Genomic DNA, 11,422 nt, shown 5'->3' on the forward strand with positions numbered 1-11,422 from the left:
TTGCAGCCTGTGGCCTGGGTGGGGTGCTGGGGACACGTGCCCTGATGAGATAAGCAAAAGGGCTCCAGTTCCCACCCCCAACAGAACCCGTGTAGTGTCCCAGTGTTGGGTCATACAGGGGGGGGCTGGAGGGAGGGGGAGTGAGAGAAAGCAGGCTTTGCTCTGGGAAGGTAAGGCCGTAGGTTCCCGGGGGCCCCAGGCCCAGAGTCTGCTGGAGACCGCCCTCCTCCTCCCCTGCTAACACAGAGAGGCCTGACTATTTTGCTTAACTTCTATGTTTAGGGTGAAGGAAACTGCCAAACTTCCTATAAGTGAAAACTTCTTTTCCAACTGCCCAGAAAGGGGGGTAGGGACAAGGCCAGAGCTCCACCTGCCTCCTCCCCCCTTACGGAGCATTCTGGTCTGATGTTCTGTTTCCTGACAGAGGCTCCCAAGTGTCTTCAAACTCATTAATAACAAGGTTTGAATAGAAGGGACACTCCTGAAGAGAATACTTATGTGAGGGATTAAATCAAGTACTGAATTTAAAGAGAAAGGGATGAGCTGGGAAATTATTACGGCAAGGAGAGAAAAAAGCATACTGAGGGAGAGAGACGGAAACCTCTGGCAACCTAGCTCATTTCCTTGTTGGAAAAAAACAAAACACAAGCAGCAAGTTGGGTTTGGTTTCTTTTTTTTTAAGGAGACTGTCAGACCCCCCAGACTAAACCAGGGCAGAATGAGAAAGGAGAAGGTGAAGGAAGACAGCCAACGTGCACAAAACTCCATAAAAGGGGAGACCGGTGCTGGTGTGCTTGAGTAGATGGATATAAATAGAAGATCACAGTATTTGGAATGTTCGTGGAATGTCTTAAGATAACCATGAGCATCCTATTAAAAGTGGGGTTCTTACCTTCCAAAAGCTATCCAACTATAAGAGAAAATAAACAAGAGCCAAAGGACCGAAAGGCATAGTAAAAATGGAATGAATTATTATGTGTATTGACATGAATGTTTTATCACAGAATGGGGATTTAACTAAGAAAACAACAGAAATGGTTCAATAATTTATGGCACATTCCCTGAATAAAATATTATGTAGCTATTAAAACGAACATTGTGGAAACACCATAGCAACAAGTAAAATTGTTTATTATGCAGTAATAATGAAAAAAAGCCAGGGTCAAATGATATATCACCATAGTACATATATTACGATTACAACTGTGTGAAAAACAATTGTAAGAAAAGGGTGGAGGGAAATAGGGCAAAAAAAAATATGTTGTATATTCAGGGTGATGGGAGCACAGAGTTTTTCATTTAGTTTAACTGTTACATTATCATTGCAGTAAGAATGGATAGAGACAGAGGAGCAAAATTAAAAACTCTCCCTGACTTTTCTCAATGTTTGACTTAAAAATAAAAAAAAAGTCTCCTGCAGGTGTTGCAAGGAGTGCTTTCTGGAGTATCATGGTGGATAAGCACTCCGGGTGGCCTGAACTGGGATGAGCACCCACAGAGCTGGCCAGGGCCAGGCCTGCTTGCATGCCAGCTGGTGCCCTGACCCAGCCACCTCCAGCTGCACACAGCTGATGTGGGGTCCTCTCAGCAGAGCCAGGAGCACCAGGTGCCCTGTGCTCAGCCTCGGCTCCTGTGGTCATTCCTTGGGCGTCTGCCTCAGATCTTCTCATGCCGGTATGGGTGAGAGAGGAAACTATGACCTCTGGGCCTCAGTTTCCTCCCAGGTCGACCTCATAGGCTCAGGGTGAGGATTCAGTGGAGCACAGATAGATACAAATAGGGGTTGATACTGATACTTGTGCCAACACTTTTAAGATGCCTTAAAAAGGCCTCCACTTTCTCATATTTTCATGCCCCTTCTTCTCCCCTTCCTCCCTGTTATCTCTCTTTGTCAGTCTCTGTCTCTCTCAATCTCTGTCTCAGTCTCTCTCCATCTTTGTTTTTTTTTTTGTGTGTGTGTGTGTGGGTGGTGTGGGGAGGGACGCAGGGCAAGGGGGAGAGAGAGAGAGAATCCCAAGCAGACTCCCCGCTTAGTGCAGAGCCTGACGTGGGGCTCAGTCCCATGACCCTGAGATCATGACCTGAGCTGAAACCAAGAGTTGGACACTCAACCGACTGAGCCCTCAGGCACCTCTCACTCCATCTCTGTTCTTCTCTTTCTTTCCCCCTCCCACCTCTCCCACAGCCCTCTGTCTACCACTGTCTTCTATCAGTCACGTGTGTCCACACACATACACACACACGCAGAGGCATTGAAACACACTCACCATGCTTTCTGCCCTAGATATGCTCACCTCTGCCAGTGATGAATACGCCTTGCTCTCTTGCCTAAAGAGGCACCTGCTCTTCCTCTGCTTGCCTACCTCATCTTTCCAGTCTCCTTGGCTTCCACTGAACACTTTCTTCGTTTGCTCATCTAATGGACACCTGGAATGAATGTTTCTTGTCATCAATGATAGGACAGTAACATTACACTGTGGTAGGATTCTGAGTCCTGTGTCTCAGATATCCCAATATAGGAAATCCTGGCACCAAGGCGCCGACATTAGTATAAACTATGTGAAACACTCTCAGGGTTTCAAGGCACTTCACTGATATTTATTTTATTCTTCAGATCTAAAAAATTTAGTTCTTATTTATTATTAACAACATCACAACTCAAGGAGTCAAATAGAGCAGATCGTATCACTGCCACCGTTTTACGAATGAGCAATGTGAGATGTTACCAAGGTAATGTCACTAAGGTAAGTCTCTAATCAAAGTTACTAAGAAATGTTACTGAGGTAAGTATCTAATCAGTGGAAAAACTGGGGATGGAATCTATGGTTGCCTGGACCCCACTCCTGAACTCCCCAATCCTGAACTCCTGAAGGACTCTTATCTCACACTGACTATGGTCCCACAGAGTAGGGAGGCAGTATTTGCACCCGGAGTTGTGCAATCATTACAGGGTTGGGTCCCACCCCAGGATTTCTGATGAGTTTCTGACTCAGCAGATTGGTGGCAGGGCCCAGAAACTTTCATTTCCAACAGATTTTCCAGGCAGTGCTGCTGCCCTGACCTGGAGACTACATCGTGAGAGCCACTCATCTCCCCAAGTGCTCTGAGATTCTCAGTGTAAACCACTGACCGATCATCTATCAGATCACCAGTTCCTTGGGCACAAATGACATTTCGGAAATCACCTTCATGCAGAATTGTAATGCTGCTGTGCTTATCCTGGGCAGGTTTTCTACTTTATGAAATACCTTCGGAAATTGTGCTTAATGGAGTGCGTGGTGGGGAAGGAGTTGCCAAAAGCACGGGGCTTTGGCCCTCATTTATATTTAGAGCTTCCTGAACCTTGGGGAAAGCAGGGCTCAACGGCCAGGCAGCCGGACGTGCCCAAACAAACAGACCTATTCAGGCAGCCAGGAACCAGCTAACATGCATGTTAAATGTTAACTCCCCTTAAAAATAAAAATAGCGCAAAAAGGCAATCTTCACTGAGGAAATAGATCACTCTAGATTAGGCAAAAGTTGTTGTTTCAGGTGGCTAACCTTATTGCTCCCAACCTGAGCTGGGAGTTAAAAAACAAAACCACAAACCAGAGGGCCAGTCCACTGTGCAGTAGTCTGAAGGCCGCACTTTAATGGTGACTTCATACCATGGATTGGGGGAGTTTGCTCTGTGGCCCGTTTTGCTGCTCAGGAGGATGATTTAAAATCAAAGAGAGCTGCCCAGTGAGCACGAGCAGTTCACTTGTCTTCCATCAGGGGTCTGGGAGGAGGTATTACTTCACAGGTTGTGTCCTGGAGGAGTCTTTCCTGGGACAGGACTACAACTGTGTCGGGGTGCACATGGATGGAGGAAAGGGAAAAGGCCCCAGCACAGAAGTTTGGACAATTGCATTTGGCAACAGTTGTGCATAATTCAATCCTTTTGGAATTTGGCTTCACTAATATAACCTCAATCACGTGAAATATTAACCCAGGGTGGACAGTGGACTTCGACGACAGAGCTTCTCTGTGCTGTTGGGCTGGTGACATGAACGCTTTCACAGTTGATGTGTTGCTGTGCTGAGAAAGTCATGGCCACCATACCAAGTGAGACCAAGGACCTCAGCTCTGAGAAACCCAACCAAGTCCTCAGTGATGTGAACAGGGAATAGTCCCCGGGGGAGAGGAGAGAGGTGCATCCCAGTGATGTAGTTTGGTGGTCTAAATGAGAAACATATGACAAAACCTGGTCATAACTGCTGCTCTCCCAGGCTTAACCAGCCAGCCATCTACACTGGTTGTCTCCAGAGGACTTTAACCCCAGAAACCTTCAGTAGAATGCCAAACCATGCATCTGTCATCATGTTCCTTGTGTTCTATGAATAAGCCACGCACGCATCTGCCCATTGAATAGACCCGATATTTATGGAGTAAGTTTTGTGTACCAGGCACAGTAAACTGGTAAAATTTCATAGTATCATTTCATCTATATCAAGACCTTTTTGGTAGACGTTATAGAATCAGCTCACAAATAAGAAAAGTAGATAATGAGTCAATAATACTCTCAAGGTGAAATAGAGAGTAAGAAGTGAGAAACTAAAACCAAAACTGGTTCTGATTCCAACTAAAACACCTTGGTTGATATTTTAGGTATTGTTCTCTCTGCCTATAATTTTTTGTCCTATTCCTTTCTGCCCAAGCAACCTTCTCTCATTTTTCACCATCCTGGTCCAATGCATCTCCTCTGTATGGCTTTCCTGAAACCTGTCCTTTGACCAGCCAGAGCCATTTATACTTCTTTCCTCTGTGTGGTCATAGCCTTTTGTTGCACATAGAGTATTTGTCACATGCTGTTATAAAATTTTTTACATTTATCTTCTTAATCACATATATATTGTTCTTTTGAGGACAGAAACCCGGACTTATTTATTTTTATGCAGGCAGTGTCTGGTGCTCAGTGAATATTTGTTGAATCAAACTAAATCATTCCTGTAATTTAACACAAATCAGATGGTTGGCTTCTAATGATATCTAATAAAGTAGTCTTTCGGTTAAGGCTTAAGTCTAATTGTGAACTAGGGAATAAGGCACACCCCAAGGTGGTATCACATAGAAGTCCCCTTTAAGGCACTGAATTTCACTGAATATGGCCCAAATGGAAAGCAGGAATCTAGAAGTTAGGGACAAGCTGAGTGATGATTGCTTATGGACACACTGGTTGAGAGTTGCCATCATCCTAACAATACCCGGCCTAGGCAATGCACATAGTGTTTCCAAGTATTCTTGTAGTGTCCTGTGTGATCCTCATCACAGCATCAGGATGCTGATTATAATACTTCTCTTTTACAAATGGGAAACTGAAGTTCAGTGATGATAAATAAAACGCCCAATGTCGCCCAGCAAATATATAGCAAGACCATGACTTTAATCCAGGTTTCTACAAACCATAACCCTTTCAGACAGTGTTGTCTTGAATAAAGTGTGAGGCAAAGACAACAGGATCCAATGCTTTTTTATGTTTTTTTTTTTTTTTCCTTTAGAAAAAAAGAAGCAAAAAACATAGCAGGATCTAATCAAGAGCACTAGAAAGTCCAGACCGCTGGCTTCTCATCTGGTCTCTCTTAGGTATTAGCAGTGCAGCACTTCCCCAAACAGTGGAAGCCTGGAAATCTCCATTTTCTTTTGAAAAGTCTATTAAACAGAAATAATCATAGGGGCCCCTCTTCCTTTAGAGGAATATGTGAAACTAATGCATATGAAACCTCCCAGGGAACTGTCAAACACTCTATTGGTACGAGAAGCCAATAGAGGTGTTCTTACCTTTGAGGGAATGGTGAGATTGATTGGGGCAGGTAATCATTGAATTACAAATAAAAAAATAACTTACAGAAATCTCTTCAAGGGAAATACTTCAACTTCTTTGCAGAGTTTCTTCTGTATCAAGTATACAAAATGAATAATCAGTCTTTATATGTCTTTGCTAAATTTGAGTGAGGAGAAAGTTCTGGATATTTTGTATGAAATTAGGACTACATACATTCTAGAAGAAGGAGGAGCAATGTGTTGGCAAAATGTGTGCTATGATAGAACGTGATAGGAGTGACTCAGTGATTCTGAGCACTGTTTTTCCTCAAGTGGTCCTTGTGGAGAGGACCTGTGGTCCTTGTGTGGTCCTTTGTGGTCCTGACCAGCCATTGCTCCTTGTTCCCTTGCACGATGGCTCTCTGCCTCTATGCTTTCTGGACTAACTAGACCCAAGTAAACAGGCTAGGCATCTCAGCCCAAGGTCAGAAAGCCACACCCACCTTATTCACTGGGTTTCCTTCACAATGGCTCTTGAGTTATCACTTTGTTTTTTTTTCTTTTTTTTAATTTTTTTTTATTTTTATTTTATTTATTTATGATAGGCACACAGTGAGAGAGAGAGAGAGAGGCAGAGACACAGGCAGAGGGAGAAGCAGGCTCTATGCACCGGGAGCCCGACGTGGGATTCGATCCCGGGTCTCCAGGATCGCGCCCTGGGCCAAAGGCAGGCGCCAAACCGCTGCGCCACCCAGGGATCCCCGAGTTATCACTTTGGTCTCTTCAGACCGTAGGCCCCAGAGACCCATCACAATTTGTGGTTTGTTTATTGCTTAACCTGGGAAGTCGTTAGCTAGAAATTTCTTTTGAAAAGTTATCCCAAAAATTGTGTGCAGGGTATCTTGAACAAAAAAAACCCTGAGGAGAAAATGATTTTGTGATGCATTACATTTTTGAAAAGAGAGGGAGAAATTCATGATGACTCCAAATGTGTAGTGTGGAAGAGTTAGTGACCCAACCAGGATATGGAGAAGGAGGGTTAGGTTATGGGAGGTCCTGAGAGGATTTTTAGTTACATTGAGTTTGAGGACCTGTGGTATCTACAATATAAATGTCCATCAGACAGTTAGATACATGCAGGTATAGGGTTCAGGCAAAAGGCTATATAGGTGGTTAAGACACACACACACACACACACACACACACACACTTGACTCACACATACACTCACACATACACCTGAAAGCAATCCACACACTAGGAAAGCATGAAAATAAAGCCTGAAACACAATGGATATCACAAAGAGAACAAGAGTATTACATTGGCTCTCCTGGGTCTAATAATAGTCTTAAATGATTATATATTGTTTTGCTAATGTTAATCATGTTTGCTAAACAAAATGTAAACTTTTCACAAACTGATTATCATTGAGACAGAGCCAAATGTTCAAACTTCATGTCCAAGTTGGTAAAGACCACAACTCATTATTTCCTAAACTAGGTAGGAGGTTTGTAAGTATTTATTTCATTATGATCATTTAACAAGTATCATCCCTTAAATCGTACAGAAACATTACATATACTCTTTTATATATGTTAAATTTAAAAATAATAAAAATCCCATAAACGTAGTATCAGAACTGAGAAGAAGTTTATCCAAATCTAATATTAGGGACACCTGGGTGGCTCATTTGGTTAAATGTCTGCCTTTGGCTCAGGTCATGATCCTGGGGTCCTGGGGTCCTTCTCCCTCTCCTTCTCTCTGCCTGCCTTTCTGCCTACTTGTGCTCTCTCTCTCTCTCTCTCTCTGTATGTGTCAAATAAATAAATAAAATATTTAATTTTAAAAAACTTCATTTTATTAGGCAGGTCAAGAGGTGATGATCCATGATTCTAACCATGAATTTCATGAGGATTGGCAAACTCTAGACGTCAGATCTGTTACAATTGTGATACTGAGAATTTGAGTAAGTTGGATAAAACTGTTACACATTTGGATTGTACAACAGAAATACACATGCAGGTAATAACTTCTCAATTGCAGTCATTCATCCACTAATTTATTCAATTAATACTTTCTGAGCGACTGCTCTTTTCCAGGTACTATACTGGCTCCCCGGGGCTCAGAAATTCGTAATACAGAGCAATTCCCTCACAGAGTTGGAGTCTAGGAGTGTACTATTAGCTAAAATTCCACCTGATAGATGCTTATACAAGACATCAGAGAGCACAGGAGCAGGATATGTGCCATATAATGAATGTTTCTTTGAGATAATATTTGAGCTGAGTATTGCAGATAAGAAATTAATGGGGTAGGTATGGATAGGAACAGCATTTTAGGAAGAGGGACCTGAGTATGCAAAAAAATAAAATTTTTGAAGCATCTATGTTAGGATTGGCACTCAGCCCTAAATAAAAATATCAGCATAAGAAAATACTCTACTACAAAAATCAGTTTTCTTAGCCCAGAAACACAATGATCATTGTCTCTCTGAGTGTGGGGACCATCCCCAAGGAGGGCCCGCCCCCATTGTTCTGCTTCCCTCTGGTCCTCTGCCTCTTCTCAAGCTCTTCCAACAACCTATGTGATTCTCATTAAACGTCATGTTGAAGAAACTCACGTGCAATAACTCATTATCCAGGTGACTGAAATAAGTGTGTTGGGAGTTTACCTAGAAAGGGAAAAAGAAAGCAGGAATGCCTCCCTTCCCCAGGGGCCTTCTCAAAGCCCTGATGAAGTGCCGCTTTTTCTGGTTTGCAAATTCAGAACCTCTGACAATCCATAGATGATTCCATGAGAACGCCTCAGTGCATGGTTTGCTGAATCTGTGTTTAGTATGTGGCAACACATGGCTCGGAATTTTAAAATATTTCAGTGCTGCTGTGATTGAGCAACCCAAAGTGGTTCCACATGGCTGGTGAAAGTCTCATCCGGCAAAGAGATCTGGACTATTTCTCCTACTCTAGATTCTTATAATCTGCAGACTGTTTTTTGTATTATGGAATGTAACTAGCAGCTTGGAGGTGTATCCTCAAAGGGAAGGAACACAGTATCTGATTTCACTCCAATCCTAGTCTAGTGACGTGGTTTTTAGGCCAAGACAGCTAACTCCAACCTTAACCCCCCCTCCTAACTGTTTTTCTGAAAAAGACATCAGGAATTTTATCTGCTTTTGGCAGGTCAGAGTTCTCAAGAGATCTGGAAATTATATTCAGATTCCATTTTAATTTAAGAAAAGGAATAGAAACAATTGTGAAAGTTGCTCCCTCTTATTCTGTGCAGGCTGCTATAATAAAGTATCATAAACCGGATGGCTTGTTAACAGCATAAATTTATTTCTCCCAGTTGTAGAGGCTGGAGGTCTGAGATCAGGCTGTTCAGGGTTCTGGGGAGGCAGGTTCTCTACCCTGTTTCAGCTGCTGACTTCTCTTTATGTCCTCACATGGCACGAGGAGGGTGAAAAAGCTCTCTGAGGTTCCTTTTATAAGGGCACTCACCTCATTCATAAGTACTCCAACCCAACCTCATGACCTAATAACCCCCTGAAGGCCCCACCTCCAAATGCCCTGACACCGAGGGTTAGAATTTCGACATATACATTTTGAGGGGACACAGACATTTAGTCCCTCACATGTTATTATTTTAAGTTTGAATTTACAGAGCATGTTCTATTAAATAAGCCCAACATATTTTTTTTTACAAGGAGATAATAAATGAATGGAAAAGAAATGCACAAACCTAGGCATAGTAATGGGCTACAGAAGATCACTCTGCTCCTTGTGAGGGCTTCTTTCCCATCAGAATCTGCTACAGATTGTATTTACAAGAGTAAGAAGCTCCGTGATATAACACAGGTCCTTGGTTGTGAAGAGAAATAAAGAGGCAACCCTGGATTACTCATAGACCAAATCTGAGATTACCCACAGAATGAAAAAAGCTGGAGGAGAGCCCAGAGTCCTGGTGGGCCTCTACACATCCTGCCTAATGGTACCAAGAAAAGAACATGGTATTGAAAGGCTCACATGAAGTAAATCCCAGCAGAGATTTTCTTCTAACACATCTGGGCGAGGTATCCTGGTCCACCAAGAAACACGAATGGAGAGATGGCACAGAGTCAGTGCTCATCCAGAGGTCTTAGATGGGGGTAGAAATGACACGGGGTTTGTAGTCAGGCAACACTCAATGGAACACTCAGCTCTCCCACTAATTAGCCCTTTAACTCTGGCAAGTTCTTCCCTTAAGTCCTTGAAGTATCTTCTCACCGTTTGGGACTTGCAGAACTTTTATAAGCATTAAATGAGCAGATGTATGGAATTAGTACCGTGATGGGCTCATGGCTGGCACTTCAGAGTTGGAGAAGTCAACAGTTGTCTCTTCAAAAAAGTTCTGAATCAATGGAGAGACAGTCACAGGAGCTGGGGAGGTGACAATTCAGATATATTGAGAAAGGCCACATTGGAGAATATGACTTAGGTTTGGGCAACTGTGGGCTTCTGTCCTAGAACTGGACAGACTTACTCACCCAATCACTGCCAGTGAATGGTAGCTTCGTGCAAGGACACAGCTGACTCCTACGAGCCCATCCTGTGTGCAGGTAGGCAGATCTGAAAAGAAAGGAGAGAGGAGGAGGCCATTCTCAGCTCCTGCTAAAATGACCAGCAGAGTAGCTGCTTGTGCTGGGGGCTGTATGGAGACTGCAGGGCCAGTGGAGGAAGAAACAGTGGGACTTCTTCCCTACTTGGACAGTTCACAGCCTGGAGGGATAAGACTGCTGCTAGACTTGAGTGAATAATTATCCTGAAAAAAATGCTAACGCATCTATTTTATTTTATTATTTTATTTTTAAGATTTATTTATGTTAGAGACAGAGCACAAATGAGGGGAGGGGCAGAAGGAGAGGGAGAGAGAGAAACTCAAACGGACTCCCCGCTGAGCACAGAGCCCAAGACTTGGGGCTCGATCCCATGACCCTGAGATCATGACTAAGCCCAAATCAAGAGTTGGTGCTTTAACCAACTCAGCCACCCAGGTGTCCATCCCTAAAGATGCTGATGACATTTTAATGCACATTCAAATGCTTCATGAGATATAAAGGACACTGATCAAATATAAATAAATTTAGTATGGAAAGAAAGCCTCCAGCTTACCTTCCTCAGAGCCCAGGCCCAGGGCAGGGGGAAGGTGTTTCTGTAAGTGTATACCTGACCTTCTGCATAGCAGCCTTTTCCTTTTCTGCAACATGCATTTTATCCGATGCCTGCTGTTTCTGCAGAACACATTTCAGACTTTTGCATTTCAAAGGTGTGAATTAGAGATAAAAAATGGCATCGGGTCTGAAAGGGGGAATTTTGAATTTTGGCATTGGATTCAAGGTGTCCTAATCCACTTTGACAAGGACACTTTCTTCTTCCACCATGTGCATGTAAAAGAACGCATCAACTTCCTTCTCAACGTTCAAAGGGTTTATAGCTACATTCTCACATCTCCTAGGTTGCAAGCAATTTTAATACCTTGAAATAAATGTGATATAAAGTACCTTAAAGGACAGTTGACATTGGTTCCACTAGGGTGATGGAAGTAGCAGTAGGTGGCAATAGGCAGCAAGGTTGATATTTTTGTCGCCGGATCCTAATACACATA

The sequence above is a fragment of the Canis lupus genome, chromosome 17, assembly GCF_011100685.1.
Source record: "Canis lupus familiaris isolate Mischka breed German Shepherd chromosome 17, alternate assembly UU_Cfam_GSD_1.0, whole genome shotgun sequence".
Classification (NCBI taxonomy): Eukaryota; Metazoa; Chordata; class Mammalia; order Carnivora; family Canidae; genus Canis; species Canis lupus.